Here is a 23,658-nt window from a genome sequence, read left to right as displayed (position 1 = left end):
TTGCACGTTGGTAAGTAGCAAATCAAAGTATTACAAAAGAATGCAGAATATTAGAAAAGAATGCAGAATACCAGAAAGGAATGAAAATATTAGCAAAGAATAAAGTGAGAAAAGGAAAATCAGAACATGAGTAACGGAGGAAGAACAATCGTGCAATTTGGTTTACTTACTGAGCAATTAGTGCTCACTCCATTATTTTACTGTTTTGCAGGTACTAGATGATTTATGACTGGGTAGGACGTCAAGAAGCGGAGGAGTTTGGTGCCACTGTTCAAGATTACTTTGTGCTTACTCAAGTATATCAATATTTTGTGTTTATATTTATATTTATATGAATTAAAATTAGAATTTTTGGATTTTACATTATGTATATATGTTTATAAAAGTTATTGAGTGGATTTTATCTTATATTTCTCAAAGAATTACTAGCTATACAGTATATTACAACGACTGTGAGAGTTGATCATGGAGGGCAAACGACAAGTGGGGACAGTCGGTGGGGGGTGGGTTTTGTTGAGGAAAGTATAAGGGTTTGATAGAGTCTCTTTCATTATGGGCATCTGGAATGAATTGATTGTGAACTGGTAAATTTCTAGCAAATTGAAGGGCTGGTTTACTTATTCAATTATTGGGAGTGTATATTTTTTAAATAGAATGGAGCGAAATTGTGGTATGTGTATAGGTAAATTGGATTATATCTAGAAATTAGAATTAGGTTTACTGATTTGGTGGTAGTTTTATAAAACCAAATTGATAATTCAGTTCGATTAATAACCAATTCAAGGGATAATTCGGTTCGATTTCAGTTCAAATTATCCTTTGAACCAAAAAACTGATTTAGTTTGAAAAGTGGGCAATCTGGTTTGATTGACCGGATTCCTACACCCCTAACCATACCGTTGATAGGTATCAGTACTTCGCTGCGACTCTAATATTAGTGAAAATTAACTTAGCTAAGTAAATCTTTTTCCTTTGAGCAATTCCATAGAGAAGTTGTGCTCGTTCAGGTCTAACAGTCAAATTGTGCATTGAAGGGGATCAATTTGTCAGTGAGATTTTAAACAGCTATCTGTAAAATGGTGTGAGCACACCAGGTTGAAGAACACTAGTTCTCAGCCAAACAGCAACTGAACCACCAGTGATGACTTTGACATTTTTTTCTAAGTCTAAGCTTTTCAAATCAAAATTCTTTTGCTCTTCTTCAAACCAAGAGCATCCCTTACAACATTTTTCATAAACAGGACCCAATGTTTTCTAACATAAACTCTGTCATCATGTGTGTTCGATTTTGAGTTAGCATTATCAAAGCCAAAATTGGCATAAAACTTTTGGATAAGAGTTTTTACAGGGGCAGTCAACCCAGAGACAATTCCTAACCAGTTTCTTTCTTTCATCAAGGCATGAAATTCATCAAAGTCTTGTAGTCTAACATTTGCTTCGCTCATAATTGTCTTCTTGACAATGTGGCTCCTAAATCTATTCTCAGCAACAAGTAAAACAAAAAGAGAAATTTTACCAGACGAAGGCTCCTCCATGACGACTTTTCCTTTCTTTTATCTATTCTCAGCAGCAAGTAAAACAAAAAGAGAAATTTTACCAGACGAAGGCTTCTCCATGACGACTTTTCCTTTCTTTTTTGCCAACTCAGCTGGAATCAAAGAGTTTGAAGGCATGCCCTTTGATAAACCTTATTTGCCCGATTTCAGACCAGCAATCGGCGTGTTCTTTGAGGCGCTGTCTGACACCGAGGAGGATTTTTCAGGCATCTTCTTCATTGAGATAGGGGTAGACTCACTCTATGAGTGTTCCGAGGTTTGGTGGTCGGGATGAACCAAGGGAGGTTGAGTGATTTGATTCATTCTCTTGACTTCCCTCTTCAGAATCTAAATCGTTTGCTGGAGGAGAAGGGTTTTTCAGCGGCATTTGACTCTGCAATCTAGCTTTCTTCATTGTCAAGGATCCCTTTCCCAAAGATTCATCTTTTCTTATCGGGTCCTCTATTGCTTTCCTCCTTGATTCCATGTGAGAACAAAAAAATGAAAATTTTTTTAGAGAAGAAAATCGTCAAGAACTGAGGAAACAATTGGCACTATTAAGGGTTTTAGAAGATGAAGTCTAGCGCAAAAAATAATAGGGGCAACACATTTAAGGCAGACGGCGATTTTGAGATGTTGAAAAAGAGTTTTACCAAAAATAGAACTTTATCCTAAATGAGTGTACATATGCAATCATGTGAGCTTACAACATCCCAAAAGAACATCAGAAATTTTCAAAAGACTAGACTTTATTGAGCAAAATTTAAGGAGCATAAAATTAAAATTATGAAATGCTTCACATGAATTTTTTGAAGGTTAAGATAGTCAATTTGTGCAAAAAAAAACCTAAGATTCAAATTTGCAATCTTAAAAGGCACAAAAACTCATACAGAAGTTGTCAACATAGTGCACTCAAAACAACACTTCCTTAATCACACATAGGTGAGATAAATTTCCAAGAGCTTGTCTTAGTGTGTTATAGTGTCCTCAAGGAGGTAAAATGCCACATTGATCAATTTTAAAATTTTGCTGGATAACTTCCCTTCCCTCATGCCCAACTATATTTTGCATTTTTCTTTATCAGCATAGTAAATAAAGATTTTTCATTTTTTTTATTTTGATCAAAGGGCAAATAACTCTCATAAACGTAACCAAAATGTAGCTTTCACACTTGCACAAATGTAGTGCTCTTAATGGTAGATTTTCCAAAATATAGGGGTTTCTACAAGTCAGAAAATTACTCAAAACAGCTTTCACATTTCATGCAAGGTAGCTCTTTCATAATGGTGACAAGAATGGACAATCAACACATGATGCAATAAGGTCATGTTATAGAGAGAGTCTCAGTGGACATAGCATACTAGAGTTAGCACACAGATAAGAGAAAATTAATGACAATTAGAGTGCTAGCACAGATCAAGGAGTCTTGACAAACAAAAATAAAAGTAGCATGTTCATGCTTTATTAGTCGACTAAAATGAAAAAAACTACTCAAGTTGAAGTAGTCCAATGGACTTCCTCAAGCAAACAAAAGTACGTAGTCAAGTGCTTTTGTAAATAAATCAGCCAATTGGGATTTTGTGTTCACATGAGCAAGTGCAATGATGTTCTCCTCAACTAACTCTCCAATGAAATGATGTCTTATGTCAATGTGCTTAGTCCTAGAATGCTGGACCAGATTCTTAAAGATGTTAATGGCACTCGTGTTATCACAAAAAATAGTCACACAACCTTGATCAACCCTATAATCATTCAACATTTGCTTTAACAATAAAATTTGAGTGCAACGACTCCCTGCGGCAATGTACTTAGCCTCGGCAGTGGATAGGGAGATTGCATTTTGCTTCTTACTGTACCATGTCACAAGATTGTTTCCAAGATAGAAACATCCACCCAAAGTACTCTTCCTATCGTCCAAACTTCTTGTTCAACTACATCACTATATCAACCAAACAACTGTTAGAATCAAATGAGTACCAAAGCCCAAATTCACACGTACCTGAAACATATTTCATGATTTTTTTCATTGCATTCAAGTACAACTCAGATGGGTTACTTTGAAACTTATCACAAACACCAACACTAAAACAGATATCAGGCCGACTTGCAGTTAAGTAAAGAAAACTTCCAATCATGCTTCGGTACATCTTATTGTCTACCTTTTTACCATGTTCGTCTTTGCACAGCTTAAGGGTAGCACTCATAGGGATTCCAGCATGCTTTGCATTCTCAAGACAAAATCTTTTCAACATGTTTTTAGCATACTTTGATTGGGAAACAAACATGCCATTGTTCATTTGTTTAATTTGAAGACCAAGAAACATATTCAATTCCCCTACCATACTCATCTCAAGCTCATTTTTTATTAGACTAATGAATTCAAGAGCATGTGAATGAGATGTAGAACCAAACACAATATCGTCAACGTAAATATGTGCACATATGATTTAATTGTTAGCATGCTTAATGAAAAGGGTTTTGTCAGCATTACCTTGTTCATAGTTATGCTCAAGAAGGAAAGTTGTCAACCTTTCATACCAGGCCCATGGGGCTTGTTTCAAACCATAGAGAGCTTTCTTCAATCTGAATACATGATCAGGTTTGTGGGGATCTTAAAAGCCAATCGATTGTTCAGCATATACTTCTTCAGTGAGCATTCCATTCAAGAAGGCGCTTTTGACATCCTTTTTGAATAATTTGATCTTGAGGTAGTAGGCAACATATAGCAGCAACTGGATTGATTCAAGTCAAGCAACAGGGGAGAAGGTTTCATCAAAGTCGATTCCTTCAACTTGTGTATATCCTTGAGCTACAAGCCTAGCTTTGTTTCTAACAACATTAGCAAACTCATCAGTTTTATTTTTGAAAACCCATTTGGTACCTATTATGTTGATTCCCTCTGGTCTCGGTACAAGCATCCACACATCATTTCTTTCAATTGTTCCAGTTCTTATTGCATCGCCTCAATCCAATTTTCATCTTCCAAAGCTTGTTTGGCATTTTTTGGTTCTACAAGAGACATATAACAAAGATGGTTAATTTCATTTTGTCTTCTCCTTCTTGTAACCATTACCTCATTTGAATCTCCAATCACGGTTGAAGGTGGATGAGCTTTTTGAACCCGTTGGTGGATCTTTTATTCTTTGAAGGTTTTCATCAGAAGATCAACAACTAGCTCTATCCCCTCATTTGCAGTAATGAATCTAGAGACGATTCTTTGCATGGAGCAGATCCCATTGCTGTAGCACCAATAGTAGGTGAAAGTGCATTTGCCGAAGGTTTTGGTTCAGGAGATTCAACAGTGTTCACACCATCTTGTGTGGGCACATGAGGAACAAATATGTCTTGAATTTCACATTCTTAAGAATATTCTGAAAAATCTTCTACATCACTAAACACAACATTAATAGATTCTAAGACTTTTTTCAGAACGCATGTTATAGATCCTAAATGCATGGCTATTGGAAGAATATCCAATAAAAACTCCTTTATCACTCATAGAATCAAACTTACCTAAATTCTTTCCATCATTCAAAATGTAACATTTGTATCCAAACACATGAAAATATGAGAGATCAGGTTTCTTACCTTTCCACAGCTCATAGAGAGTTTGAATAGTCCCTTTTCTAAGGTAAACTCTGTTGGAAATATGACATGCCGTGTTAATGGCTTTTTCCCAAAGTCTTATAGAAAGCTTTTTGGCATTAAACATTACCCTAGCCATCTCTTGAAGCACTTTGTTTTTCCTTTCCACAACATCATTTTGTTTAGGTGTTTTTGGTGCTGAAAATTCATGGAATATGCCCTACAATTCACAAAAATTAGCAAAATCAACATTCTCAAATTCCTTTCCATGGTCACTCCTAATTCTCATAATCTTTGTAGCTTTAGAACTCTTCTCAACAAGCAACCTTTTAGCTAATTTCTGAAAAGCATTGAATGAATAAGATTTCTCACGCAAAAAATCAACCCAAGCATACCTTGAAAAATCATCAACACAAACAAACACATACCTCTTACCTCCCAAATTTTCAACTTGCATAGGACCTATTAGATCCATATGAAGCAATTCCAAAACACATGAGGTATTGAGATTTGACAAAGTTTTATCAGATATCCTGGTTTGCTTACCATGTTAACATGGACTGGACCACACACATTACCTTTTGGAAGTTCAAGTTTTGGTAGTCCTTTAACTACTTCCTTTCTTGAGAGTCTTACCAAGTCCTTAAAGTTCATGTGACCAAGCTTCTCAAGCCACAAGTTAGTGGAATCTGTTTTTGAACTGAAACATGACACACGGTTAGTAAGCAAGTAACAATTGTCATTTGACCTTTTTCCCTTAAGGAGAGAAACACCTTTACCATTCAAGATTTCACACTTGTTCTTTGAGAATTGAACCACAAAATCTTTGTCACAAATTTGACTAATACTAATCAAATTAGCTTTCAAACCATCAACAGGTAAGACATCTTTTAAAACTGGAAAATCAGGAAGCACAGTTGATCCTTTGCCAAGAATTTTACCTTTCTTCCCATCTCCATAAGTGACATGTCCACTATCAACCGATTCAAGTTTAGTCAAGAGAGATTTTTTACCTGTCATATGCCTTGAACAACCACTGTCTAGATACCAAAGATCATTTTGAAATGCAAGCAAAGAAGTATGAGACACAAAACATCTCACATCAGCCTTAGGTTTCCAAACTCTCTTGGAAGAAAAACCATTGTTAGTATTATGATTTACATTAGCAACAAAACTATGATTTTTAAAATCTTTCTTCAGCTAAGCAATGAATCTGAAGCATTTGGGTATGATGTGACCTTTCCTGTTACAAAAATGACAAATAGGAATGAATTTTGATACCTTTGGTAACCTGTTTCATAGCAATTCCTTCAACAGGAGTTCTGGTGGCTTTCACAAATATGTTAGCACTAGCTTTTGATGTGCTAGCACTAGGACTGAAGCCCAAACCACACCGATCTCTGAAGGATTTTCCTTGACCAAGCACTTCATCAAGCTTAAGAGAACCTGCATTCAACTTATCAATGATGGCCTTAGCCTCAGTCAGTTCAGTTGTAAGCACAACAATTTTTTCAGACAAGGCTTTCTTTTGTTTTAACAAGAAAGCATTCTTAATACCAAGAGATTGCAACTTTTTCACAGTCTTTAGCCATTGGTCATACATCTTGTCATATGCTTCTTGTTGCTCAGCATAGATAGCTTCAGTGCCGTCTGAAACTTCAATCTTACCATCTTTTTTATTCATAGTAAAGGCTAAAACATTCTCATCATTACCCGAATCATCATTATCACTCTCATCATGCTCACTCTCACTTAGAGTGGTAGCCATGGCTTTACCTTTCTTCTTTTTCAGCATGTTAGCACACTCAGATTGTATGTGCCCAAAACCCTCACATTCAAAACACTTGATACCTTTATTTTTCTTTTCTTTATCTTTTGAAAATTTCTTTGCAAAGGTACCAAGGTTTTGATGGTTATAAGGCTTTTTCACAAAAGGTTTTTAGCCATAACCACTATTATGAGGCTTTTTCATGTTTTTCTTTAAAAACTTTGAAAAATTCTTTGTAAATAAAGCACAATTTTCATCATCCAAAGAGCTTAAATCATAGTCATCAAAAGGACTAGAATCAACTTCATGTTTGAGAGCCAAACCTTTGCTCAGTTTCTGTTTTTCCTATCGTTGCAGATTTAGCTCATAGGTTTGGAGAGAGCCAATGAGTTCATTAATGTCCATAGCATCCAAATCTCGGCATTCTTCAATGGTGGTGACCTTTGACAATCTCCAAGGCAAAGAGCAAAGCACTTTCCTGACAAGTTCAACATTAGAATATGTTCTTCCCAAAGCAAAACATTCATTAGAAATATCACACTCTACCATAAAAATTAGTTATAGTCTCATCCTCTTACATGTTCAAATTTTCAAAATCAGTGACAAGTCTTCTAAGCCTATTTCGTGTCACGGTACTAGTTTCCTCATTCTTGACTTGGAGTCTATCCCAAGCATCTTTAGCAAGCTCACAATTAGCTATGACTTTCATTTGGTTCACATTAACAACATTAAAAGAGCATGAAGGGCTTTAGAGTTATAATTTGCCAAAGTTATTTCATCAACAGTCCAACTAGCAATAGGTTTTGGTCTAGACACTTCATTTTCAACAATAACAGGGACTGTCCAACCATTCACAACCAAGGACCAGACTCTTTCATCTATAGACTTAAGGAAGGCACGCATCCTAGGTCTCCATTTGTAATAGTTAGGGCATTCTAACAGAGGAAGTCTATAAGCAGATCCACCTTTAGTGAAGAAATTCATGACAAAAAACAATTAGATAGATCCTAACACACAAATGGAAGTATACACACAGAAAAACAGCAGATTTGAAGTAAAACGCAATACAGAACAAATTTTGTCCACCAACCAGATCACTCAGATGCAAACAAAAATAGGTAAAACGGGTAAGGATATACTAAAGTAACTTATCAAAACTCACTCTAATACCACTTGTTGGGGATTGGTTAAAACCATTCTGGTTTTGGATAACCCATTTTTAAAGTGCAGCGGAAAATTACCAAGTTGATTGAGAGATTTCTAGAATTTAACCACAACAAACATAAGTGCAAAAAGTAAATAACACAGCCATATACATGGTTAAGCTAAATCCACATTTAGCCTACATCCATGGGACCTTGTCCAAATTGAATCAATCCACTAAGTTAAAAACACATTACAAGATATAGTTCAAAGTTGATCTAAGTTACAGTTAAAAAACTCCCTGTTCAACTTTACACTTAGCCCCACACTCTAAATCCTTAACATGTAGCAACTCCTTAGAGCCTTTTCTCCCCAGGAACACACCCGAAAACAACTTATAAACCACCAAGCTTCAAGCACCGACGCCAAGCACCAGCATCAACAAAGGAACCATGTTCCAAGAGCCATCAAGTCTATGTTTAATATGGTGAGGTTTTGGCACAAAATGGAAAATGAACCTTGAACCTTAAGAGAAAGTATACTCTTAGAAATTCAGAGTAAGAATGAGATAAAGGATCAAAAGGTTAGATTCATTTATGCAAGAAAGAGTATTATATAATGAAGGATTTTTTGCTCAATAATATAGTGCCATGTCAGCTAACAAGGGGCTGACCCATGTTTGTCCAAATAAGGAAAGTATTCCTTCTTTTGGTTTGGACCACAAAACAAATCGGGAAAGATAACTTTATTCTGTAGGACAACTTATGGATATTATGACACATGTAAAAGGTCTTAAATATCAAGAGACAAAGATAAACAAAATCTTTTCTCTTCATTAGACATGCAAGTCGTGTTGGGTTGCAAAATGTCTGAATCGAGAGTGTAAGCACATATCGTTGTGCACACACACTCGAAACGAAACAAGCCAAGACACATGTCAGGCAAACTGTGTGCACTAAGAACTGATGTATACACACACAATAGATGAAACAAGCCAAATAAAAGGATTGGCAACCAATGTGCACATATAACTGTTGTGCACACACACAATTCATAAGTTTGACAAAAATGAATATTCTACATTCAGGAAAGAGAAAAATCCTTCTATGTAGAAAATCAAACTCTTCATTGTGGATTTATTAAAGGACCGCCTCAATTTCCAAGCATTACATTTGATTTGGACGAAAAGGATAGGACATACATGAATACTTGTGAGTTTATGGTATCTTCTTGCATCTTTGGGAGCTTTGATTTTCTAAGGAGGCCTACCAGTCGGGTGGTAAATTAGGATTCTTTATCTTTTCTTTTTATCATGTCCACAAAAGTGATGGTTAACTGCTTCTAGTTAAATATCTTGTGTTTTTCCGTAATTAAATGTCAAGTTTACTCTCAAATTCTCAATATAGCTATTCAAAGGAGAGGCGTAATTTTTCTTTTCATATAGCATATTCATTCCTCCTGTTTAAAACAGGGAGAGTAAAAGTAGGCCTAGATTTATGAACAATAATTCAGATCCAGATTGTCAATTCTTCAAAGCATTGGTCTCTTTATTGTCACTCTCTACTTAAAGGAGTTATTCTGAAACATGCAAGATGGAAAATTCTAAATAGATAGTCCACTGCTCGGTACCCTTTTTTAATGTATCAAAGTGTGAATGGTGTAGTTTGATTTATATGTATCTTTATGTCTCTGATTCTTATTCGATATTGCAAATTCGTTTGTGTTGATGTAGTGATACCTTGCTGGAAATGCATCATTTTTAGAAGTTCAGTAGGTTTGTATTTGGAAAGCTACTGAAGATGCCCTGTTGCAATGGTTCAACGTGCATGGCAGTTTTTTTTGTAATGAACTGTTGTTGAATGAATTATGGGTATTTAAGTCAGAGTCATTGTGTATAATATGATTGTAATATTAGTGGTTAAGTTTGAATTTAAAAGCTAAAATATCTGTTGTAGTTGGTGTATTAGCAAAGAGTTGTTTAACTGTTATATATTGAATATTGTCAATGAAAAAAAAAAATAACTTTTTGAACTATTTTCATAGCTCTCTTTTCATCTTTCTCTTTGTATTCTCCAGCAAGAACCAACAAATGGTATCAGAGCCTCTTACAAAAACTAGAAACCTAGCATTTTAAACCATCGATTACAACTCCAGAATACCCTCCATTCTTAGTAAAACTTTGACCTGCATCACTTCTTCTTCTTCTTCTCTTGGATAGACACAAAAAACAAAGACATGGCAACTCAATCTGCCTTGATGTCTCCGGCGGTATTCAATAGGGAACACTACCATATTTGGGCTGTCAAAATGAAGGCTTTTCTCCAAGGACAGGGACTGTAGCAGTACATGGAAGAAAACAGGCAGCCACCTCCTTTTGGACAGAATCTCACGTTGAATCAAATGAGGTTGCATGAGGAAGAAATAGCCAAAGCACCAAGAGCTCTCTCTCACATTCATGCAGCTGTGACTGACCTTGTATTTACAAGGATCATGGCATACGAAAACCCTAAAAAAGCATGGGATAAACTGAGAGAGGAATACATGGGCATCATCACAACAAGGAACATGCAGGTGCTTAATCTAAGGAGAGAATTTGAGATGCTAAGGATGCAGGAAGCAGAGAAGGTTAAGGATTATGTTGATAGACTAATGAGTGTTGTCAATAAAATCAAGCTAATGGGAGTGGACTTGACAAGTCGAAAGGTTGCAGAAAAGGTTTTGGTGAGTCTGCCGGAGAGATTTGAGTCTAAAATCTCTTCCCTAGAGGACTCTAAAGACATGACTCATATCACATTGGCTGAGCTTGTTCATGCTTTCCAAGCGCAAGAGCAAAGAAGTATGCTGGAGATAGAAAAGGGAAAGAGAATAGTAGTAACCAGTGGGAAAAGCCTGGTGGAGTGAAGGAATTTCCAGCTTGCACTCACTATAAAAAGAAAGGACATCCAGAGAGGAGATGCTAGTTCAGACCAGGCATTCAATGCAGGAGTTGTAAGCAATTTGGGCATATTGAAAGGGTGTGCAAGAACAAAGGAAGCTAGCCAACACAACAAGGAAAGGTTGGAGAAGATCAGCAGCAATGTCAAGAGGCTGAGCAACTCTTTGTGGCTACTTGTTACACGACACAAACTAGCAATGAAGCTTGGTTAATTGACAGTGGCTGCACCAACCATATGGCTGCAGACCTGCAAAATTTCATTAACCTAGACAACTCATATTGTTCCAGAGTCAAGATAGGAAATGGAAAGTTCATGGAGGTCAAAGGCATGGGAGATGTTGTTGTCCAAACCTGGTTAGGTACAAAGATGATTCCTCATGTGTTATATGTGCCTAGGATTAGTTAAAATTTATTGAGTGTTGGACAAATGTTAGAGAAGGGCTATTCCTTCCATTTTCAAAACCAAGCATACACTATATTAGATCCTGAAGGAGTTGAATTGATGTGTGTAAAAATGTTGGGGAAAAGCTTCCCGGTTGAGCCAAAAAACACCAATAATTTTAATCTATCAACTAGGCTAGAAAAGTCTGAAACTTGGCACAAAAGGCTTGGTCATTTTCACTATAATGGCCTCAAGGAGTTAAAGAATGAGAACATGGTCTAGGACTTACCTAAGATTGAAAGAGAAGAGTACTCTCTGCAGTGCTTGTCAAATTGGCAAACTGAGCAGACCTTGATTCCCTTCGGATCAGACCTGGAGAGCAACAATAAACTCCAGCTGATCCATTCAGATGTGTGTGGTCATATGTAGACAGAATCATTGAGTGGAAGCAAGTATTTTATACTTTTCATAGATGACTATACATGGATGACATGGGTGTATTTTTTGAAGCAGAAAAGTAAGGTTCCTGTAGTGTTTAGAAAGTTTAAACTGTTGGTGGAGAATGAGGCTAGAACAAAGATCAAATTCTTTAGAAGTGATAATGGAACTGAATACACTTTAAAGGAATTCAGTTCAATTTGCTTAGAAGCTGGAATTAGACATCAGCTTACTACACCATACACCCCACAGCAAAATGGGGTCAATGGGAGAAGAAACAGGACCATCATGGAGATGGCTAGGTGTATGATGGCAGAGAAACAACTCCCTAAGAGGTTTTGGGCTGAGGCTGTAAATACAGGAGTTTATCTCCTGAATAGGTTGCCAACTAAGGAAATCAAGGGGCAAACTCCAACTGAGGCTTAGACAGGAATTAAACTAGCAGTGGGTTATTTAAAGTTTTCGGAAGTGTGTGTTATGTTATGGTTCCAGCAGTGAAGAGAACCAAGCTTGATGATAAGGCTGAAGTTGGTATTTTCATTGGCTACAACAGTCAATCAAAAGGATACAGAGTGTACATCCCTAAGACAAAGAGAATTGTGATAACAAGGGATGTGAGAGTTGATGAAAATGTAGTATGGAATTGGGAGAGCAAGAAGATTGATGCTGACTATAAAGTGCAATAGCCAACTAAAAATGCATTTGAGGAAGCCGAAACTGAAGAAGATGAGGAACCATTAGTTCGTAGGACCAGGACTATGGCTGATGTTTATGCAAGATGTAATGTGGCTATGCTAGAACCAAGAACCTATGCTGAAGTTGCTGAATCAAATGCTTGGAGGAATGCAATGCAGGAGGAGATTTCTATGATTGAGAAAAACAACACTTGGAGGATGGTTGAAAGACCTGAAAACAGAAGAATAATTCAAGTGAAGTGGATTTACAAGTTGAAGCTTAATCCTGATGGTACAATCCATAAACACAAAGCAAGGCTTGTGGCAAGAGGATTTGCACAATAGCAAGGGGTGGATTATACAGACACATTTGCTCCGGTGGCTAGACATGACACTATAAGATTGATCCTTGCCATGGCAGCCCAATTTGGTTGGAAGATTTTCCAACTTGATGTCAAATCTGCTTTCCTAAATTGCTTCTTGAGTGAGGAGATTTTCGTAGATCATCCTGAAGGTTATTAGGTGAAGGGTGAAGAAAGTAAAGTATATTTGCTGGAGAAGGCATTGTATGGCCTAAAGCAGGCACCTAAGGCCTGGTACAGCCGCATAAATAATCACCTAAATAGTCTAGGATATGCAAGAAGTCCCAATGAACATACCCTCTATGTCAAGGAAGCTGAGAGTGACCAAATTGTAGTGTCATTGTATGTGGATGATCTGCTGATTACAGTGAGCAATCCAGACCAGTTGAACAAGTTCAAACAGTCCATGCAATCTGAATTTGAGATGACAGATTTATGGGAGATGACATATTTCCTTGGTATGCATATTGTCCAATCCAAAAGTGGAATCTTTGTGTACCAGGAAAGGTATGCAAATGAGGTACTTATAAAATTTGGAATGGAGAATTCCAAACTTCCAGATACACCCTTAGTCTCCAACCTGAAGCTGAGGAAGAATGATGGTGAGAAAAGAGTGGATGAGAGTATGTTTAGAGGTCTTGTGGGATGCTTGTTGTACTTAAAAGCCACACAACCAGACTTGATGTTTGCAGCTAGCTATCTCTCTAGATTCATGAGTTGTCCAAGTGAATTACATTATAGGGCAGTAAAGAGGGTGTTAAGATATGTGAAAGGAACTTCCTGCCTTGGTATTTGCTTTAAAAGGGTAGAAAAACTGGTGTTGCAGTGGTACACAGACAGTGATTGGGGAGGATCACTTGATGACATGAAAAGTACACTAGGGTATGTATTTTATATTAATGCAGGTGCCATTAGCTGGTTATCAAAGAAACAAGACGAGGTGGCTCAGTCCATAGCAGAGGCAAAATACATTTCTGCCGCAGCAGCTGTGAACCAAGCTACCTGGTTCAGGAAAGTGCTAAAACACTTGAAGCAGGATCAAGAAAGGCCAACTCCAATACTGTGTGACAACTAATCAGCTGTTGCCATGGCCAAGAATCCAGTTTTCCACGACAGGACCAAGCATATTAAAATAAAATTTCATGTTGTGAGGGAGGCTGAAAACAATGGAGAAGTGAATTTGATTCACTACGGGGGTGAGGAACAAATTGCAGACATAATGACTAAAGGTTTGCCTCAAGCCAATTTGAGGAATTTAGACTCAAACTTGGTGTTTCCAGCAAAGGTATCAAGGAGGAGTGTTGATGTAGTTGATAATCCGAGGATTATACTAATTTATTTAAGCTTTTAGGCCGGATTTTAGATACTTCTTAGTTCATTTATGCTTGAATTGCTACTTAATTCCTTACATTTCGTGTTTCAGGTTAAAATGGACATTTTGAGTGAATAAAGACAGATTTGGAGTTTCTGGACTTAGAAGCAAGCAAATCTCAGAAGTTGGGAGAGTTCTGAAGCAGAGTCACGCACGATGAAGCTTGTTCCAAGGGAGAGCACCGAAGATCGAAGATTCAGGCAAAGAAGCAAGCGGAGGGCAATTTTGTAATTTCAGAATTCTTCAGGAAGCTTCGCCGTGGTGAAGGTTATTCTTCGCCATGGTGAAATGAGCCAGTCACGCACTAGATTCAGCTTCTTTCGTCGCCACGGTGAGATTCCTTCTTCGTCGCGGCGAAATTGGCATTTTTCAGTTTTTGTAAAACGCACAGTTTTACTTCTTAGTTTTTTTCTTAGGATTTTGGGCAAGGTATAAAAGAAAAACTTAGTCTTTTTGCCAAGGGTTCATCTTCGAGTAGGGTTTTGAGCTATTTACATTTTCTTAGATTCATTTTTAGGCGAACTTAGATTTAAAAAGGGTGAAGATTTGAGATTAAACCAGTGGATTCGTCATTTGGAGAGATTTCTTGTCTTTTCTCTTGTTTGCATTATGTTGAACTTTGGTATTTTCGTTTCTTTTGTTTGTATTGTTGATTCAGCCATGAACCAACCTATTTTGGGTTAGGGTTTTGATTGTAATTCAGAATTTCATGGGTTAAGTAATAGATTGTTTTTCTTTTCATATGATTTTGCTTTGATTGTGTGATTACTCTGAATTTACTGTTTATATGTGATGAACGTGATGAGATTGAGAAATGAATCATGTTAGGCTTCTTGGATAATCACCATTGTAGTATTGGATGCTAGAGATAGATTCAAGAACCAATGAAATCAATCTAGGATTCTTGTGCTTAAAGAGCTTAGATTTATTAACCTTAAATTTGTTGGGTGCGGAAGGTTATAGGGAAGAGTAGGAAAACATAGCCTGAGAAGGTATGTTTGACACTTTAGAGAGTTCGATTTACAATCAATGCATGTGAATATGAATTTAGTTTAATTCTTTAGAAAGAACCCATAGAGTCTGAATGAAGTCAAAACCCTACCCATTTGTTTGAATTGTTTTTATCCGTGTTTTACATCTTGCGTTCATAGTTAAATTTTAGTTTAGTAAATTTTGTTTTAGTCTTAGTTTAAATTGCTCCCATTAATCCAAAAAAATTCGATTGCTCCAACTTAAGAACAGTAGGAAACTTAGTGCTTAGCGCACAATCTTCGTGGGAACGATACTCACTCATCACTTTATTACTTGAGCGACTAGTATACTTGCTATATATTGCATGTTGTAGTAACAACGCATCAGTAGTGATACCTTGCTGGAAATGCATCATTTTTAGAAGTTCAACGGGTTGTGTTTGGAAAGCCACTGAAGATGTCCTACTGCAATGGTTCAACGTGCATGGCAGTGTTTTTTGTAATGAACTGTTGTTGAATGAATTAAGGGTATTTAAGTCAGAGTCATTGTGTATAATATGATTGTAATATTAGTGGTTAAGTTTGACTATAAAAGCTGAAATATCTGCTGTAGTTGGTGTATTAGCAGAGAGTTGCTTAACTGTTATATATTGAATATTGTCAATGAAAAAAAAAAAAAAACAACTTTTTGAACTATTTTCAGAGCTCTCTTTTCATCTTTCTCTTTGTGTTCTCCGGCTAGAACCAACAGTTTGTTTTATGACATCATAGTTATATCTGTCCTGCCTTTATTTATTACTTCAAAGCTCAAATAGAGTACTTTTTGTGCTGATAAAAGCATGTGCACTATACATTACTTAATTGTCTTTCAAGGATTACATTTCCATAGAAAGTGCGCTTATACAGATCATGCCTTTAGGCTCTCCTGAGGACTATTAATATTTAGTTGGATTTTATGATTATATAGACTTCCTATTTATTTTAATGCACCCTTAAAGTGATTGATCTGCCTAATATTAATTGTCTTCTCCTCTCTTCAATACACATATAGTAAAGAGTCTTTAGGTATTACATCATACAATACAAATGTGAAAGGACTCATATGCCAGAGAAAACAGTACACTTGAATTGCTTTTGTTTATAGATATGAGTTTTTTTATATTATATTTACTTTCTATCCTGCCAATGATATACATTCACGTTTGTTTCTCCTGACTTTTTATGCTTCATTTGTTTCCAAGAAAAATGTTTGTTTTGTCATGTTTGTGGATGAGCAAACACTATTAACACTATCTTCAGAGGGTAACATTCCTGACGACAAAGGACATATTGGTTTGTGGAGAATTATTGTTGTTAAGAACTTACCATATAAGGACATGCGGAAAACTGGAAAAGTGCCAAAACTTTTATCACATCGTCTCTTTCCTTCTTCTAGGTAAGACTGGTTATCTGGTGCATTAGCCACTTTTTACCTCCTAGTTCTGACCAGTCATTGACTTTGCTATCTTTCATATTATTTATGTTTAGGTATTCAATTTGGCTTGACAGTAAGCTGAGACTTCACGCTGATCCAATGCTTATAATTGAATTCTTTCTGTGGAGGACAAGGTCAGAGTATGCCATTTCAAATCATTCAGTTCTGTTAAAGTGTGAACCTATTTTGGAGAGCTTGAAGTTGTCATTGGCAGAAGTGGGAAGCTACAGCAAAGTGACGAAGGAAAAAGAGATGACCGATCGCTGCAGCGACAGAACTGGTCGCTGCAGCGAGCGCTGAAAAGTAGCACTGAACGTGAAGAAGAACGACAGCCGCGGCGATGGAGATGGTGGCCGCGGCGAGCATCCTAGACCGCAAAAAGTTCCAGCTTTATTCTTTTTCCTGTTTTCTAGTATTCTAGCTTTAGAATAACTCTTATTTATAAGAGATTTGGTTGAGTCAAATTAGGGAAGTAGAACTTGATTAGGAATATTAGTTCATAAGAGTTTTGCTTGTATCTAACTAGGAAAGTAGAATCTGTTTTGAAGTAGAAGTAGTATTTCCTTTGTTGTATAAAAGTAGTTAAACATTAATGAAAAATTATGAGAGTTCATTATTTCCTTCAGTAAAAGTGTTAAAGTTATTGCTTCCAATTCCAACAATTGGTATCAGAGCGGAGTGTTAAAGTTATTGCTTCCAATTCCAACAATTTGTATCAGAGCGGAGTTTTCTTAAGGGATCTGTGGAAGGGTTCTTAAGAGGGAGAGCAAATACACTTGAGAAAGAAGAGAATCTGAAAAGAAGATGGCTCCATCATACTCAATGCCACCAATTCCTATATTTACAGGTAATCTCTACCATATTTGGAAGGTGAAGATGCAGGGGTTTCTACAGGCTGCTGATTTGTGGGAAGTCACCAAGACAGGAGGAGACTTTCAAGAACTGCCAGAGGATCCAACGATCGCTCAAATGGAGTTACAAAAGGCAGTAGATAGGAAGAGAGCAAGGGCTCTGTCATACCTACAATAGGCTGTGAGTGAAGACATCTTTATGAAGATCATTGCCTGCACTACCGCAAAAGAGATTTGGGATAAGTTGCAAACAGAGTATCAAGGTTCTGAGAAGACAAGGAACATGAAGATAGTCACGTTGAAGCGGCAACTCGACAGTATGAGGATGTCAGAGACGAAGAGTGTATCACAATATTCTGATAGGCTAATGAAGATTGTGAATGAAATCAAAATCTTGGGTGAAATTCTTCCAGAGGAGAGGTTAGTCGAAAAAGTTCTGGTGAGTGTGCCAGAAAAGTTCGAGTCCAAGATTTCGTCTCTTGAAGATTCCAGGGATATTAAATTAATGTCAATGGCTGACTTGATAAGTGCTCTTGAAGCACAAGAACAAAGGAGGAAGATGAGGAATGAGAGCAAGTTAGAAGTTGCTTTTCAAACAAAGGCTGTGATCAAAACCAAATTTCAGAGAAACGGGAAAAACTCTGGTAAAGGCAAGGGAGATGGTAAGAAGAAATGTCAAATCCTTTGTAATTATTGCAAGCGGAATGGTCATGCAGAAGCTGATTGTTATAAAAAGAAGAGAGATTCCTCAAAGACATGCTGGTCCTGCAGTAAACCTGGTCACTTGGAGAAAGATTGTGATCAAAAGAAGAACCAACATCAAGCACAATCTAGTCAATCACAACAGCAACAAGTAAATCTTGTGGAAGATGAAGATGAAGAAGAGTTGTTGTTTACCGCCTTGATGGCAGATGTTCAACAACAAGAAAGCTCTTGGTTTATTGATAGTGGATGCACTCAGCATATGACTGGCAAGGGAGAAATATTCACGCATTTGGAAGACATGAAAGGGATGGTCAAACTTGGCAATGGAGATAGAGTTTCAATCAAGGGAAAGGGCACCATAGCTGTACCAACAACAAAAGATAATGGAGTTCAACGTCAATATACCGTGACCTATTCCCCACAGCAAAATGGAGTAGCCGAAAGGAAAAATAGGACTGTCATAGAGATGGCTCGTTGCTTGTTGGCTGAAAAAAAATTGCCTAAGGAGTTTTGGGCTGAAGCTGCGAATACCGCAATTTATTTACTAAATAAATTGCCTACAAAAGCTGTAGAGAATAAAACACCTTGTGAAGCTTGGAGTGGAGTAAAACCATCGCTCAAACACATTAGAGTGTTTGGTTGTGTTTGCTACATGGGGATTCCTGAAGTGAAGAGAAGCAAGCTTGATGAGAAAGCAGAAAAGGTACTGTTCATGGGATATAGCAGCCAAGCAAAAGGATACAGGGTGTATAATCCAAATTCGAAAAAGATCTCAGTGAGTAGAGATGTGGTGTTTGACGAAGAAGCATCATGGAGTTGGAAGCAACAAAAGGATGAGCAAGTTTAATAGTCCTTAGATGAAAACATTAAAGAAAATGAAGAGGTGGATGATGTGGGAGTGAGAGGTACTAGATCACTTGATGATATCTATCAAAGATGTAATAGTGCCATGTTAGAACCAACATCGTTTGATGAAGCATGCCTGAGCAAAGGATGGATAAATGCAATGGAAGTAGAGATTGCTATGATTGAAAAAAATAAGACGTGAGAGCTTGTTGAGGCACCAAAAGAAAAAAAAAGTGATTTGTGTGAAATGGGTGTATAGAACTAAGCTGAATCCGGATGGGACGATACAAAAGTTGAAAGCTAGATTAGTTGTGAAGGGTTATTCACAAATGGCTGGAGTGGATTATTTTGATGCGTTTGCGCCGGTTGCTAGACTAGACACCGTAAGGCTTTTGATTGCCTTAGCTGCCCAAAGGAAGTGGGAGATACTTCATCTAGATGTCAAGTCGGCCTTTCTTAATGGTTGGCTTGAAGAGGAGATTTATGTACAACAACCTGAGGGGTTTGTCGTCCATGGAAAAGAGGAAAAGGTGTACAAGTTGCGAAAGGCTCTATATGGGTTGAAACAAGCGCCAAGAGCGTGGTATAGCCGAATTGATTCTTGGTTTGAGGGTCAATGATTTAGGAGGAGTATGAATGATGCAACATTGTACGTGAAAAGCAAAGGTGGAGGAACCTTAATTGTCTCTCTTTATGTGGATGACTTGTTAATAACGGGCAATGAAAAGAAGGAAATTCAAGACTTCAAATGAAGCTTGATGAAGGAATTTGAAATGAGTGACTTGGGAAGAATGAGCTACTTCTTAGGTCTAGAGGTGAACTAATTGGAAGATGGTTTTTTTCATATGTCAAAAGAAGTATGCTCAAGGAATTCTTAAGAAATTTAAAATGGAGTATAGCAAACCTACAGCAACTCCTCTGGTACTGAACTTAAAACTCATGAAAGATGATGGGAAGAAAAAGGCTAATGGTAGAAGATATAGAAGCTTAGTTGGGAGCTTAATGTACTTGACGGCAACGAGACCAGATATAGTATTTGCAACTAATCTTTTATCTAGATTTATGCAGGAACCAAGCGAAGAACACCTCACTGCTGGGAAGAGAGTTCTAAGGTACCTAAAAGGAACCAAGGACCATGGAGTATGGTTCAAAAGAATTTAGGAGGAGAGGCTAAAAGGATTTGTTTACAGCGACTGGGCTGGAAGTGTTGACGATATGAAAAGCACTACTGGATACTGCTTTACACTTGGTTCTGGAGTATTCTGTTGGAGCTCAAAGAAACAAGAGATTGTGGTGCAAAGCACGGCAGAAGCCGAATATGTCGCTGCAGCGGCTGCCACTAATCAAGCAATTTGGATCCGAAAGTTAATGAAAGACTTGGAAGAGGAGGAAATGGATGCAACGGTGATTGCATGTGACAATAAATCCGCTATCTCTATTGCGGAAAATCCGGTCCAACATGGAAGAACCAAGCACATCAACATAAAGTACCATGCTGTTCGTGAAGCTGAAAAATCAAAGGAAATCAAGCTGAAGTATTGTTGCTCTGAAGTTCAAGCAGCTGATATCTTCACTAAGATTTTGCCAAAATCAAGATTTGAAATGTTGAAGAACTTGCTTGGGATGTGCACAAAAAAGGTTCAAGTAGGAGTGTTAAAGTGTGAACCTATTTTGGAGAGCTTGAAGTTGTCATTGGCAGAAGTGGGAAGCTACAGCAAAGTGACGAAGGAAAAAGAGATGACCGATTGCTGCAGCAATAGAACTGGTCGCTGCAGCGAGCGCTGAAAAGCAGCACTGAATGTGAAGAAGAACGACAGTCGCGGCGATGGAGATGGTGGCCACGGCGAGCGTCCTGGACCGCAAAAAGTTCCAGCTTTATTCTTTTTCCTGTTTTCTAGTATTCTAGCTTTAGAATAACTCTTATTCATAAGAGATTTGGTTGAGTCAAATTAGGAAAGTAGAACTTGATTAGGAATATTAGTTCATAGAGTTTTGCTTGTATCTAACTAGGAAAGTAGAATCTGTTTTGAAGTAGAAGTAGTATTTCCTTTGTTGTATAAAAGTAGTTAAACATTAATGAAAAATTATGAGAGTTCATTGTTTCCTTCAGTAAAAGTGTTAAAGTTATTACTTCCAATTCCAACAAGTTCGCCACTGTGTATAGGAAGAGGCACTCCGCAATAAGTTCTTGAATAAGTATAACCACGCGGCCATTGATGAACAAATTATATTTTACCAGTCTAATGGCCTCACCAAGTTTGACCCTTCTGATCCAAATAATCGTCTTCCTAGTTGTGAGTCCTGGTGCCTTTCTCCTGTTTTGGATTTTCTCCTTTTCTTTTATATGATGTCCCATGAATATCTGGTGCTGATTCCACGAATGAGGTGCTAACACCGATGTCAAATTTATTTTCATGTCTCTGGTTTAATGAAGTTGATCGATTTACAACGAGTGATCAATTAAGCTTTGCATATACGTACTTGAAATTGAGGAGAATGAATCCAGAAAAACCTTTCTACCTGAATATGTTTAAGGTAATAGACATATTAATTAAATCTGTTAATACTTTTTTACAAGTCATTACTTTGTATTGGTTGGTGCATGTAGTTTGCAACTGGTTATAACTAGGTTGGTTGCTTAGTGCCATTAAAGCCAATATGATTGTTAAAGTTCCAAAATGAATTGGTTGAGGTATATTTGGTATCTCAATAAAGTCCTGATTTAATGGTGTTTACTGTGATGTTTTCTTTGAATGTTTGAAAAACTCCTCATCGGAAGATTTTTCTTTTTGACACCTTAAATAAAATTGCCTTCAAATGAAATCTTAACAAAACATAAGCATGCAATGATTGTGCCTTGACATGCAGTGGTCAATTTTACTTATTTAACGAGTAGTTATGCTTCTTGTAAGATATGATTGAAAAAACTCTCTTAAAGATCTCATTATATAATTATTTCATAAGATTCCAGTTAATTTTATATTGGAATTTTATAGTTTTAAAGCCACGTTTCACTGGAATTTCTTCCCAATTCCACGATAATATGCTAACTTTTCATGAGCTTTAATTGATTGTTGTCTTTGTGCAGCTTTAAGCAGTTAATTGTCAACGAAAACAAAAGACTCCGAGTCAGATAAATTACCAGCCTGATGCTGGAGTGAGTTAAACCAAAAAAATCAAACTAACAACTTGAGTTTTATTTGTTCATCTTTGTTTTGGATGGGTTGAACAATTATGTAGTTAGCTTTAGGGTTGTCTTATGGAATGAGATCATTTGCTCTTAACTCTTAGACATGTACACTGTGGATAATTTATATTACCATGACTTGAAATAATTAACATAATTGTGGTTCTTTTCCTTTTTTATTGTCATTTCTATGCAGGATTGTAAACGTAGGCAGATGGTGAAGCTATTTAAGCATCGACAACTATCAACTCCATCTGTTACTTGAGGACCGGAGTAAATCAAGTATGTTCAATCATCTTTTTCCCCCCTTTTTGTTCTTGCTCTTTTTTGTTGAACCTTATATGCCTTTCTTTTCTCTTTTGAAATTGGTGACTCCAATTAGATCACGTTCTAAATGTTGCGAATAGCAATGTTATGACTGAAACTTCAAAGTTATATCAAAACATTCACTTGTAAGAAATAAGGGAGTCTCTGGTAGGATTGACTCCAGAATTTAGGTCTGTGAGCTTTTATTGGCAGAGAAGAACTGATGAAGTTGTTGATAACCTGCTGGAAATGAGACAAAATCTGGCTGATGGTTTAAGTTGCATTTTGGTGCCAAACTTTATGTTTTTGTTTTGTTAGGCTGCAGTAGTTGTGCAGGTGATATTAGGCCGGTCAAGTTAAGTTTATATGACATGTTTTGTTGAAATTAAGACTTGATTTGGTATATGTATTGGTTGAAATTCAAATGTAATATTTTAATGCATTGCAATAGGTAAAACAGTGGAACTTCTTTGTATATATGTTTCTGTTCAATGAATGAAAAGGCAGATAGAAACACTTTCAATTCTTGTCGTCTCTTTCCATTGCAAACTCTCTCATTTTACTCTGATCATCTCTTCATCTGAGCCAACAATTGTTATCAGAGCTGTACTAATCTTAAGGGCCTGATAAACTCATCTCTCCTCAGTCACTTTCTCAACCTCTATTACAGTGAAACCACTTATTAAGCTCCACACAACCTGACTCAATGGCACAGCACACAACCTCCCTTACTCATCCAACCTTCAACGGTGATCAATACCACATATGGGCTGTCAGAATGAAAACCTTCCTCAGGGGATAAGGTTTATGGCAATATGTTGAAGAGGATTAACAACCACTAGCATTGCGGCCAAACCCCACTCTGAATCAGATCAGGTTGCACGATGAGGAAGCCACCAAGTCACCTAGAGCCTTGTCTCATATCCATGCAGTAGTGACTGAACAAGTGTTTACAAGGATCATGGCATATGAGACAGCCGAGGAAGCATGGGATAAACTCAAGGAGGAGTTCGATGGCAGTGATACAACAAAAAACATGCAGGTGTTGAACTTAAGGAGGGAGTTTGAAATGCTGAAAATGTAAGAGTCAAAATCAATAAAGGAATATGTGGATAGGTTGATGA

At 37.1% G+C, this 23,658-nt stretch overlaps 1 pseudogene; it reads left to right on the top strand.

Moving 5' to 3' along the window:
* Positions 1 to 8,965: 8,965 nt before the first annotated feature.
* On the top strand, positions 8,966 to 22,493 carry LOC116105989 (annotated as a pseudogene).
* The last annotated feature ends 1,165 nt before the right edge of the window (positions 22,494 to 23,658 follow it).

Source organism: Pistacia vera, unplaced genomic scaffold (assembly GCF_008641045.1).
Source record: "Pistacia vera cultivar Batoury unplaced genomic scaffold, PisVer_v2 Contig1009, whole genome shotgun sequence".
Lineage (NCBI taxonomy): Eukaryota > Viridiplantae > Streptophyta > Magnoliopsida > Sapindales > Anacardiaceae > Pistacia > Pistacia vera.
The sequence above is the reverse complement of the archived record's forward strand: the minus strand, read 5'-3'. Positions and strand labels throughout refer to the sequence as shown.